Raw genomic sequence first — 19,899 nt, 5'->3', positions numbered from 1 at the left:
TTCGACATCTCCTCTGCTTTCTCCAGTCTGTACGAACCTCCCAGAGCCTCCAGAGCTTGTCTGAGCACTCCCTTCTCCCTGCTTAGGTGAAGGCAGTGGGCAGGTATGTGGTGCACCAGCCCTGGTCTTGCCTGACTGCTACCCAAGGACCAAAACTGTGGTGATTTCCTTTGAGTTCACCAAACAGGTTTTGCAGCTGAACTATACTCACAAATTGCTTCCTTCATATCCCAGGATACTCTTTTAGCTAGAATACTTTAAAGTTATTATAATCAAACCAAATATCTTGAATCCTAATAAGTTAAAAACAAACTAAGTTTATCAGATTAAGTTGACATATATGTAGGTATGATAATAAAAAGAGAATTACATTGACATATAAATAAATCTCTGAGCTATTTTCCATTTTTGTGCTTTCTCAGTGGGCTTAGGAGTACCTGATATTCACTAATATTTGTCACTTAACAAACTGCTATCAGGCTTTGAAGAGGAACTAGTAGAAGTGGTTGGACTGTGAGGTGGTTGGTTTGTCTCTTGCAGACTGAGAAATACCCTTTGATTAGAGCTGTGTTGATAATGTTTTACTATTGGAGGGTGCAAGTTTTGCACTGCCTGGCTGTCGCTCACTTAACGAGCTGTGAACTGCCCTTGGTGTGAGAACAGCTCAGTGTGAAGGCCAGGTGAGACTTCATTGCAAAATTTAGAAAAGCATTGTGTGGATTCCAGGTTACTTTAAGGAAAAAAAAAACCCAAAAAACCACAAACAAACAAACAAGCAAACAAAAAACAAAACAAAGGCAAAACAACTTTTAATCGTTTTCTAAGTAGGTCTACATGGAATTTTACTAAAGCAGCAAGCCCTGAAACAAGGTACTTGTGCAATCCTTCTGCTTTGGCAAATTTATGCACAGCAGGAGAAGGAGTTCAGGGTGTGCTTTGTCCCTGTTTGAGGATACCAAAATCCAGGGTGAGATATAGAAGGTGGAACCTTCATAAAATCATAGAATCACAGAATACGCTGAGTTGGAAGAGACCCATAAGGAAGACTGAATCCAAATCCTGGCCCTGCACAGAAAGCCCATAATTAAGTCCATGGAATGTTCTTAGAATATGTTTTTGTGTTTGTAGTCATTTAGAATTATTTATGCTGGAGAAGACCTTTCAGATCATTGAGCCCATTCATAAGCCCATAACAAGGTCACTACTAAACCACAACCCCAAGTGCCACATTTACATGTATATTAAACTCCTCCAGTGATGGCAACTCCACCACTTTTATGGGCAGCCTGTTCCAACGCTTACAACCCTTTCTAAGAGGAATTTTTCTTCCTCAATATCCAATCTAAACCTTCCCTGGTGCAACTTGAGGCCATTTCCTCTTGTCCTGTCTCTTGTCACTGGGGAGAAGAGACTGACCCCCACCAGCTCCTGTCAGGGAGCTGTAGAAAGCCATAAGGTACCTTCTGAGGTTCCTTTTCTCCAGGATAAATGACCCCATAACCCCATGTGCGGTTTTGTGATTTTTCAAGATATTTTGTGTGTCTTTTGCATTTTCGCGGAGATGGAGGTAGAAAGCATTCCAGGATCAGCCTGAGCGCAATGGTATGGGGTTCTGGCAGTGCTCACTGAGGGATGGAACTTTCCACATTTTTTTAATAATTATTTACTTATTTGTGCTTTGATCCACCCGGCAAGACATTTCTGAACGGCTTTGAGTCATCAGCCCCACTTTTCCCAGAAAAGGAGCACCCCATCTCCCTTCCCAACCTGGCTCTGCTAACTGCAGACACTTCAATTCCCTAGCCCGGCCCTAGAAAAACCCCAGACCCACACAGCGGCTCAAGCACCGATGGCTAACGCTGATTGCTGTATTTGATAACCTGTGCCGAGGGCCGCAGGAGGACAGCGGCCCCTTTAAGGGGCTGCCCCATTCACCGCCTCACCCGCCTGCCCGCCCGCCTCTCTTTCGCTCCCCCGCCCGTGCCCGAGACACTGGGAGTCGAAGCAGGTGCATGCGCAGTGCGCTGGCGGCCGGGCGCGCTTGCGCAGTCACCTGCTGCTGGCCGCCCCCCCCCGGTACATCCGGGTCAGCGCACGCCCGCCCGCACGGCCGGTGCCCGCGGTGCTGTGCGGCCGCTCCCCCCCCCCCCCCCGCTCCCCCCCCTCCCCGCGCGCGCTCCCGCCGCCCGCGCGCGCTCCTGGCGCGCTCCCGCCACCCACGCGCGCCGCTCCGTCGCTGCTCCGGCCGAGCGGGGGAGGCGGCGGCTCCGCTCCCGGTCCCGCTCGCGGTCCCGCTCCGGATCCCGGTCCCGCATCGCCGCGCGCGGGGCGGCTCGGTGAGTGCCGGGAGGGCGGGAGGGGCCGGGCGGGGCGCTCGCCGCTGCATCCCTCGCGTTCCCTCGGCGCCGGCGGCGCGACCCCCGCCCCGTTCCCGCGGGGCCCCCGCTCCCCGCCCGGCTCCAGCTGTTGCTCTCCCCGCTCCCTCAGCGCTTCGCAACTTCTCCCGTCCCGCCGCCGCTTCCCCCCGCACGCCGAGCAGGGGCCCCAGGGCGCGGGGAAAGCGGCGGCCGCTGCTCCCTCGCCCGGGGAACCACGCGGGTCACCGGGGACCGGCCGCCCTGCCCTGGGCTTCCCCGGCGGCTCCTGCCTCCCGTGGCGGGCACTGGGTCTGGTTCGCGCCCGGTGCGGGCGGCTCCCCGGGATGCAGGTAGTGCGGCGGGATGCGGGATGGAGTGACAGTGTTCATGGATAACGGGAGGAGAGAGCTCCTGGAGGGACATCTGCAGTCCTTGGGAGTGCGGCTGAACATGCAGCGGGTTAAGCGGATACAGGCATTTGGAACACAGTGCCAAATTTGTCATGGTTGGGGTATCCTGCAGGTATCCTGCAGGTTTGTGTGCAGCGCTGTCATGCTGGGGCTCTAATTCCAGGTGGGGTTAAGGTGAATTTGGAGTCTGTAACAAAAGAGTGTTGTTTCTAACCTATTCATTATAAACCCGATAAAATGAAATTTTAATTCCATTATAATTTTCTCCCATGTAATTCAATGATAAGGATGCCTGCAACTTAATTTATTGTTACTTTTTAATCTGGTGTCATATCTCACTTGGTAAAAAAATACAAGAAGTTTATTCACAGAAACATTTGAGACCCTGAGGAAAGCAAGAGACTGTGTGTTATGAAGGTTTTTGAAGTTTTTTTTCTCTATCTGTTCTATAGCATCAGCATCCTGGATCCAAATGTCAGCAACAGTGTGACAGCTGTCATACTGCTGTGATAGTGGAGTATTACTAACATTTAAAATCTGTCATTCTGAGTTTCTGGTAACATAATATGGAAATACAAGCATACATTAGCATGTATGTTAATCTTCAAACCAGTAAAGCATTTTCTAGATTAATCTGATAATCTGAATTCTTCCTTATCACTGTTTGTAGTGGTAAAAATTGCAAAGTCTCTTTTGCTCAAATTCTCCCCCCCTCACTGATGTAGAATTTTCTTTCTTTGTGCTCTGCTTGGACTTTAAATGCAGCTTTTAGTTAATCAGCATTTTCTGTTGTAGGTTGTGTGTTGGGCAGCCTGAGATTACTGTTGTCAAAGTTGGAACATGGGTTCAAACTTAAAAGCCTCCTCCTGACAAATATCTTTGTTCAGCAAGGTGTGTTGTTTTGCAGACTATATCTTTGGTTCTGTGTGGCAGGCTTAACAGCAAAATCCTAAACCACATGAATAAGATACTGCTGTTACATGAAGTTGGATTGTTTCTTGCCTGGCATACAGAGAGTATTCTATTGTTGAAACAGAAGCTTTGAGTAGGAGAGAAGATAGCTTTTTATCCCAGTCAGACTTGTCAGATTTGTTATTGCATATATTAGCTGTCTGAGAGCAGGGGCTGTGAAAGAAGTGATCCCAGGATTGTTTTAAAATATCCCTGTCAAGAAATACCATGATTATATGAAAGTAAGGAATGAATTTGATCCCATCTGTTATACAAGTTCCATTTGTCATCAGGTGCTCTAGATTTTCTTCCTTGTTTGCAGTTTAGCTGGGGCCACCTGAGGGGACAGATTATAGAAGAGTTTGTCTTCTGAAAGTCCCTGCCTCTTCCTGTGACAACCTTCCCTGCTCTGGCTGTGGAAACCTGGTGTCAGCCAGTTCTCTTCTTGCATACAAAACTATCCTGTCCCTTTATCTCTTTATCTGGGTTTTGTGTGAATCTTTCTCTTGATAAAGAGAAAAAAAGGAATCCATTTTTTATTGTGTCTATCAGTAGTTATATATATTTCCAGAAGAATCAATCGTTAAATTAATTGAATGCAGTAGTTTAAAGACACTAATGGGGGCACCTTAAGGTATCTGTCATCAGACCTCTAACAGTGCTTACTAAACACTTGGAATTAATACTGTAAAGAGACAGAAGGGCAGGGAATATTTGTATTGCAAACTACTGAATTATTGAGTAACACAGTAACAGAAATTGTCTCTGTCATTTGGAAAAGCATATGTAGGGGCCACTTTGGATTTCTGCAGCTGCCTTGTCATGGTAAACATAAATGCAGATTTTTTTTCCTCTCGCTGTGTATCTTGGAGAATACAGACACGCAAACAGCCTGCAGTCCTCTTTTTCTTGTTCCTGCCTGCCAGCTGGGGGCATAGATGGAACCAATGCATGTCTTGATGTAGTGGAGACAGGCAAAATTAAAGCCTGTGTGCAAGGAGTTGGATTTGTTTTTTAAGCAGGTTTGTGTGTGGCTTTTGTAGTTCGTTTGGTTGGTGGTTTTTAGGAAATGATGGTACTTGTGCAAGTCAAGGTTGTCACCTTTGCCTGTCCTACCTACAGGCTTGTTCTCTTTAATGATACCAAGAGTTTCTGTCTTTGATGTAGATCGGCATAAGTTGACAAGAATGACTCCTGTTCGTTAAGGTAATGTTAACTACCCTGAAGTACATTACAAATCAGTTTTATGAGACACGTTCATTGTAAAAATGTTTGAAAATATATCTTCCTAGCTGAAATATTTTGAGTGTTGTCAAACTGCATCTCATGGATTATCAGCTGTCAAGCAAATGTGCTACAGGCAAGGCATGCAGCTCATGTGGATATATGTGCTGAATCCACACAAGGCTTGAATGTCAATGCCAACTCCTGTGCTTAGAACCAGGATGCAGAGAGTCATCCTGTTGGTCATTTTGGTCCAACTGAATCCCTCCAGTCTGTCAACGTGGCTTCAGAGGTGATGGGAGTGTGGGGACTGGGGATATGAAGGCAGCTCTGCTTGGATTGGAAAGAGTTAAGCACTGGGGATCCTGAAGCATTGGTCCTGCTTACTAGCTGTGGCACCTGAAATATGTGCATCAGTTAGGCAGGGTAAGAGTTATTTCAAATAATTTTCCAGCTTTTAATGTTGGCCACTTGTACCATTTGAGTCTTTTCTACTCCCATTTGTTTGCATTTATTGAGAGCTCTTTAAGTAAATGGATGGTCTTCTTGCACACCTCTTAAATTTTCCTCTATTATTAATCTTTGACTATATAAACTTTACTAAGGAGTATCAGTATTTTCTTCCTTGTGATTGTGGAAAATTTAACACCTCTACCCAGTGTAGAGAAATCTGCATTTCTCTTCATGTTTACAAAGACAGGGACTTACTTGATTGCCTTTAATTTCAGGATCTCTTATAAAATCACCTCAGTTTCCCCCGTCTGTGATTCAGGAATGTTCTCTCAAGTGCCACAAGTTGGCTGCTGCAGCTGGCAGAGTGTTTCCAACTGTCTAAAATTTGCTGAGAGCAATAGGCTCTTACACAGGCACTGTTTTACATTTACAGTTCCAGTGCTTACTGGGGATACATGTTTTGCAATCATATAAACAGCAGAGCTTAACAGAAACCAATGACAAACAATGAGCAGTTTTAGAATTGACTAGGTAAAGCTGAAAGTATTTTTAGCTGCAGCACTTTCTCCTGTGTTCCCCATCCCCTGTGGTTTTAATTGCATTCTGCTTTTTAGAAATGGCAATTTGTCCTCCCTGTCACGTGAAAGCCTGATGTACAGAGAGTACCTTCACTGTGGAAACAGTGAGACTAGTTACTGGCAAAGCATAATTGAAAGGTGTAAGGAAAATGATACATTCTTTGGCCTTTCACTCATGATCATTTGAATTTCAGGGTAGTTGTAAGACAGTCATGGTTGTGAGGTAAGGACTGACCCTGTCCTGCTCAGTATGTTCATGTAGCTTATGAACTAAGATCTGTTGTTATAACCTTTGTTGTCTCGTTATGCTGCCCTCTTCATTTACTGTTGCTCTTGAATATGGTGATATTGATGAAATGTTTAGGAATTGATTTCTGGTTAACTCTGACAATGTTAATGTTGTTCATGTAATTGATTTGTAAAAGTATTTTTGGTTTCAGACTTATTATCTTTGAATGTTCTTTAGGATTGCTTTTTCAGCCCCTAGAAAAAGAATTTTTATGATTCTAGTACCAGACTAATGTCAATACCTAAAGTGTTGACTAATTTGTGTGTGTGGGAAAGGCTGTTTTTTACCTTCTTTGCACTAACGTAAAGTTCTGATGCTGCATTTGGGGAATGGTATCTGACTGACCAAACCTGACTTTTTTTTTTTCTACTACATGAAACCATTGCAGGACTGTAGGAAAAACTGGGGACTAAATATCTCTGAAATGAGGAGATGGTACTTACGTACAATCTTCAGGTGTGTAAAAACTAGTTTTCTGTAATAATGTTTGTATGGGAGGATATATTTTTATTCTTCTACTCCTGTTCAGTGAAAATGCTGTATGGTTTGTGGTCTTGATTACTAAGGGTTGGACTGATTCTCTGGCTTATATCTACAGTGCTTGGGATTCCCAGGTGGTCCCTGTGCAAATAGTGTGACTGGGTCTGGGACAGCTTAGCTTGTGAGATTTGAGTGCTTTCAGTTTGGTGTGGCTGTAGCTACAGAAATAGCTTGCCTTGCAAAACAGGCCTTCTGTCTGCCACCCACACCAAAACCTAAAGCTTGATCCTGTAGGCAAGTTAATACGTTTATCTGGGAGGCTGATTCCATCAGCAAATGCTTTACCTGAAATTGGTGTCCACCAGGCAAAAAAAAAAAATCTTATGTTGGTAATCACTTTATATATAAGAAAGTGCAGCAGAACACTGTCCTAGATACATTTTTAAAAGCACTTTTTACTTCAGACTACAGGGCTTAAATGTTCCCTGGTAGCAGGAGGCAGTTCTGTGAGCAAATTCTGTTTAACTGGCGTAGTTCAAAAGACTCTTAAATTCAGCCAAGAGGCAATTCTGGTTCTCCTTCAGTCCTAGATGATTAAATTAAATGGAGTGTTAGCATGAGTAACTTTTTCTGGTGTACTACACAAGGTAATAGATGAGTTCCTAGGAGCCCTAGTTGTAAATTAGATGACTGGAAAGCCCCGTTTCTGTGTCTAGTGGCTGTAGCAGTTGAATAACTTCAAAAGTTGGATCTAATTGCGTATTCTCCTAGTCAGGTGTGGCACTGGATGATGGCTCCTTCTCCTTTTTATTACAGCAGTCTTGAGGGTAACATCCTCAGGGAAACGGATTTCTTGCCTTTTTGTGTTGCACAACAAAGGTGTTTGTTTCAGCCTCTGATGTACAAATCAGTTTGACCCTCCATTGAATAATAATAAAAAAAACCACAAAAAACCAGACAGTCTTCTGAATTCTAGCACTGTTATTCTGAGGGAAAAAAAAGCTATAAGAAGTAATAAGAAATACAATCATAGCAGAGGTTTTTGTTATTTTGTGGGTGTTTGGGGTTTTTTTTTTTGTTTGTTTTTTGGGTGTTTTTTTGGGGGGAGATGGGTTTGTTGTTGTTTAAACAGAACCTTCCTGTTTAGTGTCCTTGAAAATGAAAATTCTTAAGCAAAATGCATTCTGGGCATGAAAAGACAGTTAATTTCTTGTTGTATTTGCACCTTTTATGTGCTGAGACATATGGTTACTTGAAACTGTTCCCTTCAAAGGTGGAAGTGAAATAAGTAACCACTAGACTCCATGAGGCTTCATTTCAAAGATAAAATTGCTGACCTTTTACATAAATGAAGATCATACAGACAAGAGAGAGCATTGTGTAAGGGTTGCTTATGGAAGCAGTTAATTGATTTGGAGTTTAGATTTCCTGCTTCTGTGTGAGGAGATGTGAATTTGTCAGCTGAATGTACAATTGAATTGTATGGTGGTTTGAAATTTTTTGCTACCGCTACTTTGCTTGTTCCCATGTATATCTGACTAAAGTCATGTTCTCCTAAGCACTAAAATAGTAAATGCTTTATCTGTTCTTACCTTTGCATTTCAGAGTTCAGAACTAATTAATTCAGAAATAATTTCTTAGCAGGAGTAACAGAATAGCATAATCTAGTTGAAGAACCTTGAAGTTTGGAGGGCAATCCTACAAGAACTTTCAACTAGTATAACAAAGCCCAAGTTGTTTTCTTATCTCTTCTGAAGTTTATGGTTTTAGGTGTTCAAAATTTTTATGGGGAAATTCACCATTATTCTGTAACTCTGGCTTCTTAATAAATGTGGGGTAGAATTGTGTCCCAGTAGGAAACTCACTGTAGTTGTGACTGGCAGTAGAGTCTAGTAAATGGCAGTGTAAGACACTATTGATTAAGACCTAATATTTTGAATGTGACATAATATTGATGTTAATATTGTGTCAGGTTTTCAAAGGAATTTCAGTCAAACTACTTCAGTAACTGCCAAAAGTGAAGCTTGGGAACAGATGTTGTAATGGGAGTCTTAAAATTTGACAGCTCTTCAAATAACTCTAGTGTGCCTCTGCTTTAGAGCAGAGTGTTTTTGCAGGGCTGATGCCTCTAGCTTTGCTTTTCTTCCTGTTCCTAGTCCAGAATGGGCCTCAGTTTGACCCCATTACAGTCCTATGAAAACTCATGCTCTAATAAACATGTATCCAGGCATGGAAGAAGAAATGGGTTTGGATGGTGAGGAGAGATGGCAATTAACTAGGAGGAGGAGCAACTTGCTTTGAGTTGAAAGCAGGGAAGAATATGATTTAGGATCTGGGACTGAGTTAGGCCCAGGTTGATGATAATCTAGCAGAGAGGTTGGGTTGTGAGCTCTTTGGCTCTGTGGAAAGTATTGGTCAGTACTGAGGGAGTGTGTAGGAATGATGCTGCCTCTCACCCAGCATCTTGGGGACATCTAGGAAAATGAGGACTTGCTGGACAAAGAAAATACGTAAAAGAGAGCTGATGGGCAGGGAAAGGTGGACAGGAGTAGTAAGGGTAAAAGCCAGGATTTTGTAAAGAAGGCAGAGAGGTCTGTTGGACAAGGAATTTGTGAAGATTAAAGTAGAGTTAGAAAATCTGTAAGGAAGGGACTACAGTGAAATAAACAGAATTTTGTCCATTGCCATTAGTATCCAATGTGTCTTTACCACTTTAGCTTAATATGTATCTCTGAGTGGTAAAAACTGGTGTTGTGAGCAAATGGTTCTGATTCTGGTCATGAGCTATGTAGTTACAAGGATGAATTATCTGGGCTCATCTCTTGGTTAAGAATTTATACTATTCAGCTGCAAAGCAGTGCTCAAAAGTCCAGAAGTTGCACAGAGCAAGCAGCCAGGAATACATATTTGTAGGCCATTTCTTCCATTAGTACCTTGCTTCATTGCCCCAAGTGTCTGGTGCTAGTTCTGTCAACACAGTGTTCAATAGTATGTCCATTGCTTCAGGCTGCACCATGTTCTTGCTAGATTGCTCCAGAGAAGCACTTAATTTCCTCATGGACAGTGGTGCTGCTTTCTGTAAAGTTATTTATTATCAGAATGGTCTAGTGAGATGAGGAAGTAGTTTGCTTCCTATTTCACAGGGGGAGCGAAGGCACAGAGAAGTTCAGTTAGTTTTGCATGGTTAGAGATGACTGTAACCTGACTTTTTTTTGACTGCTTTACATATTGCAGTCACATCCCCATAGAACTTGCTACTTTTCTCTTACTGATATTCCCTTTTAATAATGAATTCTAACATCACACTTATTTCTTGTGTCTGTGGTCTCTTTGGGCATGTAGCTGCCCTCATCGAACCGGACAGCAAGGCAGTGCTCTAGATCCTGGTTGTTGCAGCTGCAGGACGTGGCCATTCAAAAAGGCAAAGTTGTTTCTAGTTTCTTCTTTTGTAACTATGTTGCTTGCTGAGAGAAATGAGGAAGTGTTAATTCCGGCATTGGGTGACTCTAGAGAATTTGTACCCTGGTGTTAGTAGCTCCTTGAAGCATTTGGTATTGATGCATTCCTTCTCTGTTCACACAGCTCTGGGGCCAAACTGGCACATGTTGTGAAAAGACACCTACTTGGTGTTTAAGTGTTATGGAGAAGTTGAAGTGCTGTTGCAGCCTTATTAACAGAATTGTGAGCAATGAATTTCTCTGCTTCATGAGGAGGGAATGAGGGATGAGCTGTTTTTTCTTTTTCAGGTGGGAGTCTCTCAGTTGTCCCCATTGCTCAACTTATCTGTTTAATTTGACAGACAGTTCTGTCCTGCTGTCACCACTGCACTCATAAGTTCTTTCTGTTTGGAGACCCTTGTGGCTTCTTCAGTTTCTCTATAGAAATGAAACTGTATCAACCAAGGTAAGAGGTATAAAGCTGCTGTTTCTTCTGTCAGTAGAAGGAGTGGTAAACAAAGTTTTTGCTACCCTTTTGTGGTTTTTGACGGTTTGTTTTTGTGGGTTTTTAATTTTTTTTATTTATTTTTATTTTGAATCATGCTCATCACTCAGTTTTTCTTGGAAGCTTCTTTTTCAAAGAGAAATACTATGAATGAAGTTCATTCTGGTTAGAAAACTATATAGTTAAAAAAAAAAGAGAAAAAAAGGAATAAATGTTTATTCCTTGGTAAAGAAAAGACCAGTAGCCTCTGCTGCTAGAGTCATGGTGTTTTGCCTTTTCTTATGTTGGCTTATGTTCAGTTAATATTTGGCTGACCAACTTTTCAGCTTGGAGGACTAGAAATACTTCTGCTATAGAATAAATTTACTGGAAATTTGCACTCTCTTGAAAGTGTGGCATTTATTGGTAACAAACCTCTCTTCAGTCTTAGGTTAGAGAAGGGAATGACCATGGGAGTGCTTTTGATCTCAAGAGTCAGTCTGGGTTTCATAGAAGCACAGCTGGCTTCTGATGTGATATTGGGAATGTGACAAACATTGGTCTTCAGACCTGAGGTACTTTCATGTGGAAAGGGACACATAAACAAAGATTTTAAACAATTAGAACCCCAGGTGCTGTTTCTGGCCTTATGTAGGCTTTTTATGTGTTTAGTTATGTGATCTGTCAGCTCTGCCCACCTTTGCCTCTGTGGGTGGATTTATTCAGTTTAAGTCTCTCCAGTTCAAGTAAGAATTGTAGTGACACTTTATAAAAGAACATGAACTGCAACATGCTGAAGCACAGCTACGTGTGGGTGAGTCAGGAGAGAGCTGGAGTAGCAGCACTAGAAAGAAAAGGAAGTACAGTCATGATAAAACTTCATTTTAAAAGGGGGAAAAAAACAACCAACCTAATGAAAAAAAGCAAGTCAAAAGCCATCTGTCTCCAGAGGATGGAATGCAATAAAGTGATATAGTTTGTATCTTGGTTACTCTCTGTGTGCATAAATCTGTAACACCACACGTGCACCCATTGCTTGGTGTGTCTGCACACTGTGCAGGGAGTCAGCTGGATTGTGTCTCCAGACACTACTCAAGCAGGGCACTTTATGTCTAAAGCAAATTTGAGCTGATGTAGAACCCACATGTACTTTTAAGAAACTAATATTTTAATTGCCGGTCAAAATACTTCAGTGATTTTTAAGCCCCTATTTTGGTGTACAAGTGATACAGCCTTTGCTCATGTTCCATCTGTTGAGGGCAGGTCCTCCCAGCCAGGGGACAGGCATGCACACACTCCCTCATCAGGGCACTTTGTGTTGCTGACAGTTGTCAGGAAATAAAAAATGCTATGTACAAAAAAATTCAATTTCTCACAATGTGTTGGATTGAAAACACTGCCAGAATGGTTCAGTACTGCATAATTTTGTGGTTTTGATGTATATGCCATAGCTTCAATGAAGGAACTAAAAATCACTCACTAAGTTCCAGTAATTTGTCTTTAGCTTCCACAGTTACATGGCTTTTACTTCCTCAGAGAACATGTCATCTTTGGTCTTAGCATTTTAGCATGTTAAAAAAAGAAGTTGAAAGTCAAATGCTTTCTTTAAAATGAAAAGCACAATTGTTGTGCTTAGAAATGGTCTATTTCCTGGTTCTGAATCAGTGTTTGACAAAAAAAAAAGCCCAACAAAAAAACCCAACCAAACGTATTTACTTGGTAAAATGTTGTTCTGCAAAAGGATTGGTGTTTTGTTTGTGTCATGGGTTGTAAATGAGCACAAATTTCATTTCACAGTTCAAGATACTTCTTCATAACTTAATCATGAGAAAGATAAGCTATTTTATGTTGGTACTTCAGGGTATCTCTTTTCAAGGACAGTGCTCTATCTTATGCTACAACTTCTTGAAAGTCCAGAGACAGAAGAAAATTGAAGACAGTGAGTGAAAGCCTTGTTTGATATGTCTGAGCAGTCATCATAGGGCTTTATAAATACCCTAATTCTTTGAAGTACTTGTGTTGTGTGTCTTTTTTTCTTGATTTAAAGCTGGTTTATTTAAGGTATTTTTTTTCTCCTTGCCTTAGGCAGTCCCAGAGTATGAATTTCTACACTTCATCTGCTGCCCTTCACTGCAGGAGGGCACCTCATAGAAGTATTTTCTCTCTTATCAGGCGGTTATTGTGTGTAACATCATCTCTGCCTTGCTGCTGTCAGCTGTGCTCTGCCTCAGGAATTGCTGAGGCTGCTCTTGCAGGGCTGGCTCCTAGAGGAAATGTGGAGGCTGTGTCCTGCCTGCAGTGCTGTAACACAAGTCACTGAAGGTGGGGTTCATGCTCCTGTTTTAGGTCTGCTCAGATAGTTTCACTCTCACTGCTCTGTCCTTCCTTATCATCTTTTATTTAGCACTTACGTAAAAGGCTCTTCTTGCTTGTACTTCAGGAAATATCTGACATAGATAACATTCTTTGTGTTTTGTTTTGCTCTTACCAGCCATGCTTTTTTCTGCTTTATGCTTCCCCTGAATGCTTCTATACCAGAAAGTTTAGAGTAACTAAAAAAGCTATAGTAAAGTCTAATTGAGTAGTACAGTAGGTCTGGTTGTTATCCTACTGCTTCTTTTGTTTAGCATCATTAATATTTGTAATCAAAGCTGAGGCTAGAACTGCCTGAAAAGGAAGCTGTTTGAATTTTTCATAGAATCATAGAGTGCTGTGGGTTGGGAGGGACCTTAAAGATCACCTAGTGCCAAGCCCCCTGCTCCTGATGGAGAACCTGTTTATCAGCTCTGAAGTCAGGGTCAGTCAGGCCAGGAGTCCAGAGAGGTTTTCTTGGAACTGTGTTTTGGAATTGGGGATGGCTTGTTGAATAGGACAAATAGGACATGGCTTCCTTTCTTTTTTTTTTTTTTTTTCTTTCTTCCTTTATGCTGGTTCTCAGGGTTTCTCAGTACTTGTAATTGGGGCAGACTGTAATAGTCTGGTTTGCATTTCTGACAAATACTTCTTTTGGGTCTGGGTAAAGTTTATAGTGCAGAAGCAAACTTTTCTTCTTTGTAAGGAGCCATGAGACACTACTCTTTTCCAAAGCAGTGCTTCCAGGGGAAAAAAAAATACTTTTGCAGTGAAACTGATCTTCAAGGTCAATACTTCAAACTTTTCTAATATCATTTGAGAAGAACTAAATTCAGTATCTACTGCCTGAGATTTTACATTGGAATACATTTATGCATTTCTTGGTTATATGGCAGGAATTCTAAAAATCTGTCTTGGCCTTTGTAGTTTTTCTTGAGCAAGTTTGAAAAGTTAGGCTTTTTTTTTTCTTAGGTGGAATCAATATCCTTCCTCCTCCAAATTTTGTAGGTTGCTTACAAAAAGAAGCCTGTAGGTGAAGTTTGTCTCTGACACAGGAGCCCTGTCCTCAGCCTGGAAACTTGGTGATAGTTTCTCCTTTGCCTATAGCACCTGTGACAAGTAGTTGACTCTCTGTACTTTATGAAGTGGGACTGATTTAATCTTTAAATAGAAACAATATGGTCATGGTTTTGAAACATGCTGCATTGTTGTTTTAATAGCTAGCTGCACTTCAAAGAAATTATTTTGGAAAACACTTGTAGAGGTTCAGCCCCAGAACTATCCCACCTTAGTGAGACTTGCAGCTCTTGCTATTGAATTACATGTATTTTATCTAACCTGTGTTTATAGAAAACTGCAGCACATATAAAGATTGAAACAGTAATATTGGTACCTTTGACTTACCCAGAACAGAAAAGATGGAAATGTGTTATCGAGCCTATTTGCCTGGTAATAGGGGATCTGTTCTATCTGCTTATCATATTTATAAGAAAATTATTATATTTGCATTTGTCTCATGGACCAGCTTCTGACTCGCTATGCATATTCTATTACATAATACTTGTAAATATACTATTTATAATACATCAATATAAAATATACATTTAAACACATGATATTAAATACTCTGGGATATGCAAATAATTTTTTCAGAATTCAGTAGATGGAGTATGCAATAGAAACAGCTGCACCAGCTGATCTGAGATTTTTTGTTTTGGTTTGGTTTCGTTTTTGTCGAGTGAGATGCTCTAATCCCAGTTGCTTAATTGTTCTGGTCATACAGATGTGCAGGGTAGGTGATTTGAAAAGGTCCATCTGTTTCAGTGTGATGAAAAGAACTGTAGTTGTCTATTGCATAAATAGAAGTAGTCATCTAAGCTTGGACTTAGCTAAGTTCACAGTTCTGCTTGCCCCAGCCTGTGTACTGGTTGGGCCACACAAAACAGGCTTGTGAAACTGGTCCAGACTTCAAACAAACAACTTGTGGGCTTGTAGTAGTTTTAACCAGTCAACTTAGCCATGTTAGCCCAGTGGTGTTGCTGTTGGTAGAGCACAGGAAGTAAGGCAAGAACTGTTTCATCTCTGGCAATCCTGGCTTAAAATATTTTATTTAAAGTGCTAGAGAGAGCAAAGGAAATAAATACACATCTTAATTTTATACTTTTGAACTTGCTGTGTAAAAAGGCTTTGTCTTTATAGCTAGTTGAACTGTCTGCTTTCTCCCATGTGAGGGTGGTTGGGTTTGTTTTTTTTTTTTATTTTAGTTTAAATGCAGTAAATAGAGTAATTTGTATTCCAAATGAGGAATTTGTCTGCATTATTCACTCATAAATGTTAACGCCTTTCATTTATCTTGGAAATCCTTTGAGAAAGTTGTCTGGCTGTGAAGAACATCAGGTTTTGCTTTGAGCAGGAAAAAAGGTGTGCAGTGCTCTTGTCTGACACAGCAGAAGATGAGCCAAAGAATTGAGCTGTGGCCTTTAGCAGTTCTGTATCTTCCCCTGAATGCAAGGCTTTTCTGTTAAAGGGTTTTGTTGGTTTTTTTTTTTTTTTCTTTTACCATGGTTTTTAGCTTTCTAAAAGGAGACCTAAGGATGTGACTCAACCTTGCAGAAGGAAGGAAACATGAAATGTAGGCTGCTCTCCTGTTCTGAACTTAGAGCAGACCTTTGCAGAGGGCTCTGTATTGTTGCTAAATAAGTGTAGAGCTGCTGCTCTACTGTGCATGGCAGACAGGGAGAGCACAGCAGTGTGAGTGTTCTGCCTTCATGGGAAAGACACTGCATGTAATGACATCTTGTGTGTCACTACAACTAAAGTAACCTACCCTCTCATTTAAATCATCTCAGTCCAAAGGAGTATCAAATCCCATTCTTCCTTCCCCATGTTTTTTTGGTTGTGGGAACAAAATGCTCTGTATCCTTGCTGGTGTGAGAGGAGAGTTTGAGGTGGTGGATTAAGGTGTGCAAGCAGGAGAAGTGTGGATAGGAGGATGATAATACTGCTGGTTCTCCATTTTTATAGATACTTTAATCATTTTGTCACTTAAGAGGTCTGAATATGATTATTCCTGTCGTCTGTTCCAACATAAATTTGTATTCAATACAAATTTAGAAACCGAAGTTGCTATCATAAATACTAAACTTCTTGGTTTATGGTAGTTTTCTTTGTCTAAAATAGTATGCTAGCTAAGGAACAGAAGATGTCTTTCTTTTCTTTATTCCACTTTTTTTTAATATAGTCCATAGCCCCAGGAAAGATACCTTCTTCATGGCATTACTCTAACTGGTTTTGTTTTCCCCTGACTGGGGGGATGGACAGTGTACTGAAGTAAAGTTTTATAATAAGTAAAAAACCGAGGAAAAAACTCCAAAAAGTCAGCACAAATCACAGCTGGTGGTACCTCTGAGCCAGGGTAGAGACTTGCACAACCACACAAGCAGTTTCTCGTGGCAACTGAGGCCAGTGGCTATTCCCAGTACTTTGGTAGTAGGCACAAAATTTTGGGAGGCAGCTGAGACCTGGTTGATGGCTGATCCAGGGCTTCTGCACTACATTCTTGCTCTTGGTCTGTTGTGCTCCAAGTGGAGCTACAGGGTAAGTGAACAAGGGGAGACCTTCAGGGAATTGAGATGAAGGAGAGCAGGTGGCAGAAGATGGACTTTGTTAAAGCTGCAGCCTTGTGGGCTCAGTGTTGGATTAATGATGTGTTCAGGTGCCATTTAATAAAGTACAGTCATCCTGGGCTTTAGGAATAGATCAGAGAAATTCCTTGAAGCTTCTGTAGATCAGCCTTGTTCTAATAAAGTTGAAGAGTCCAAATGAACCAAACTAAACCCTACCATACCATCACTGCCTTTTTCTGCTTGTTTGCAGAGATTGTGTCTGCATGGATTTCAGTAAATGGTTGACCTGGTTTCTTGGCTAGCAAACTAACATATATATCTGTTTTCTGTAAAAGCTGGTTATAGACCAAACTGATGTGTAAGGTGATTGGAAATCTTAGCATGTAAATGTAGTTTACTAAACTGAATACCTTAGACCTTGATTTTAAGGAAATTGAAAGGCAATGTGGTAAAGGTGTATTTAATAAATTATATAGCACTGGCTGACAGAATCAGGAGCTTTTCTTCACAACACTGGAAGTTGGCACCCAGTTATCAGGCAATATCTGTAATATAAATCAGGCTGTTTTTTCCCCCTCCCCTCATACAGTACCTAACTGGGCTGTGGCACTTGCTGTCACTATTGGTTGGAGAGGCTGAAGATGTTCATATCAAACGTGCAGGGGTAACTTGTAGTTCAGGCAGTCTCTGCATTACCTCTGAAGTGGTCCCAGGGATATTTCCCTAAATACCTGCTGGTGGACTAGGTGAGCACTTTGTGTGAATCATTTTGACTGTTTATACATTGCAAAAAACACCCATTTGCATTTATTACATATGAGTGTAATGAGTAATAGTCTGTGCTCAGTGTCAAGGTCCTTTAACATTTAAAGAGAAAATTCAGGGCTTTTCTTTGTCTTAGGATTTTAGCAAGTATTGAGACAAAGAAAGGATATTCCATGAAAAAATCTTGTTACAATGAGGATATTCAGATTTAAGTAATGCTTGAGTTTATAATTTTTGTAAAAACAGGACGATGTCTGTACTTTTTCTTGTATCAGTGCTGAAAATCAATGTGTTTAAAGCTAGTGGTAGTACTGTTGTGATACTGATTGTGAGATGTTTTTGACACCAAAGAATAGAGAGGGAAACCAATCACCTTTTGTTATTAAAGGCTACTAGATACAAAATCCTGTACCTTGAGAGCTGTTTCTGAAGTAGCCCTAAGTGAGGATCTCATATCATTCCTGTGGTAGTCTTCATTACAAAGGATGTTGAATGATTATTCATGTATCACTTTTCAGGATGGAAGGTGATTTTCTAAAGCTGCTGATGTGGGGCTCTAATCAAACTCCTCATCACCTACATACTGTCATTAGTCAACTTGTTTGCATTTCTGCTCTGCAAATCCAAATTTTGTGACTGGGTTAAGCTTCAATTGGATTTTTTTTTTTTTTGCTACTGTGTTCAGCAGGAGGAGTGGGTTAACCTGCTGAATGGAAAAGAAACAAGTTCTCCCTCTTTTGTTTGTGTGATGCTAACAGTGCTAAAAGTGGAGGGAGAGAAGGGCAGGAAGAAAATACTTGTTGATTAACAGCTACTGTAATTTTCAAACAGAGCTGCACTTACCCTGTTAGTATTGTTTCGTATGGAATTGTACAATTCTGTATAAAGGTAGTGCTGTATTTATTTTGTGGTTACTTTTTCATGCCAGTAGTGTTTTCTTTCTTTTGTGAGAATACTGTAAAAACTGAATTGTTGATACTGATCTGCACGAAACAGAACTTGATGGGTATTGCTGCATGAAAGTGGGATTTTTCTGCTACCAGATGTAGTTCGGGGTTTTTAGTTGTAGTGATTCTTGTTTGTAGCTAAAATATTGTGTAAACTGACTTTTTGTAGCTATTTTGGTGGGTTTGCTTTTTTTCTGACATTAATAGCCTGTGTGTAGTTCAGCATGCTACATGACAAAATGAAGAGTAAAGGGAGTAAAGGTGCAGCAAAAACTTAAATAAAATAGCACAACCAACTTCCCACTACACCACAGCTTCCTACCCATCCCCAGCCCCCCAAGCTCCACCTCAGGGCTGCTGTGGGTTTGATTCCCCCAGCCCGGTGCTGGCTGAGGGAGCCCTGCACTTCCTGTGTGGTTTTGGAAAAGTGTGTTATGCTTTCCCCCCACTCTTCTCCAGCTGCCAGGCTGGGTCAGTGACAAGGCTGTCAGTGATGGCTGATCCCATCACATCTCCTGGGGTGCTCTCCTCATGGTATTGAACTGCTTGAGGCTCAGGTCACTGTGGGAGGTGTCAGGGATGCTGCAGTCAGCAGTGAGCAGCTCTGGGCAGTGAGGGCAGGCCAGTGCTGTAGTGGGAGATGCCTCTGCCAGAGCCAGTCCCATGGGGACATTCCTGGGAGCATCCTGGCTGACCAAGAAGCACTCCAGTACATCTCACTGGCCACTGGAAGGTCTCCTGCTGGGTTCCCAATAGCTTGGATGTGGAGGGCAGCACAGTGTCTGAGTATGTTGCTGCCCAGAGCAGCATGAGTTTCAACAAGGACAAGTGCAAGGTCTGGAACCTGGGTCCAGGCAAGCCCTGATATTGATACAGGCTGAGGGATGGAGGGTTCAGAGCAGCCCTGAGAGAAGGACTTGGGGGTGTTGATGGATGAGAAGCTCAGCATGAGCCACCAATGTACACTTGCATCCCAGAGCCAAAGTGTCCTGGGCTGCATCCCAGGGCCAGCAGGTCAGGGGAGGTGGTTCTGTCCCTCTACTCTGCTCTCATGAGACCTCATGTGGAATACTGTGTCCAGCTCAGGAGTCCTCAGCACAGCACAGACATGGACCTGTTGGAGTGAGTCCAGAAGAGGCCCACAAAACCAGAGGGATGAAGCCCTTTTCCTTTAAAGGCAGGTGGAGAGAGCTGAGGTCGTTCAGCCTGGAGAAGGCTCTGGGGAGACCTTAGAGCACCTTCCAGCACCCAGAGAGAACTTGTGAGACAGATGGGGCCAGACTTTCATCATGGGCCTGTTGCACTAGCACAAGGCCAATGGTTTTAAAATAAAAGAGGTCAGATTTAGACTAAGGGAGAAATGTTTTACAATGAGAATAATGAAACACCAGCACAGGTTGCCCAGGGAGGCAGTAAATCCCTATCCCTGGTAGCATTCAGGGCCAGGTCTGAACAAGCTGATTGAGTTGAAGATGTCCCTGCCCATGGCAGGGTGTTGGACTAGATGATCTTTAAAAGTCTGTTCTAACCCAAGCCATTCTGATTC

At 41.9% G+C, this 19,899-nt stretch overlaps 1 protein-coding gene across 3 annotated transcripts in view; it reads left to right on the top strand.

Annotated features, from left to right (window-relative positions):
* Positions 1–19,899, top strand: part of CYRIB (CYFIP related Rac1 interactor B) — a 96,787-nt gene that overhangs the window by 18,780 nt on the left and 58,108 nt on the right. Inside the window, exon 1 of one of the 3 annotated variants that reach the window (XM_066566415.1) lies at positions 2,216–2,336. The exons of the other annotated variants lie outside the window; for them this stretch is intronic. The gene's annotated coding sequence lies outside the window, so the exon portion shown is untranslated. Of the gene's footprint in view, positions 1–2,215; positions 2,337–19,899 lie in introns of those variants that run through there. 3 annotated transcript variants of the gene reach the window in all.

The sequence above is a fragment of the Molothrus aeneus genome, chromosome 1 (genome assembly GCF_037042795.1).
Source record: "Molothrus aeneus isolate 106 chromosome 1, BPBGC_Maene_1.0, whole genome shotgun sequence".
NCBI classification, from domain to species: Eukaryota; Metazoa; Chordata; class Aves; order Passeriformes; family Icteridae; genus Molothrus; species Molothrus aeneus.
Note: the sequence above shows the minus strand (reverse complement) of the source record. Positions and strands in the feature narration are given on the sequence as shown.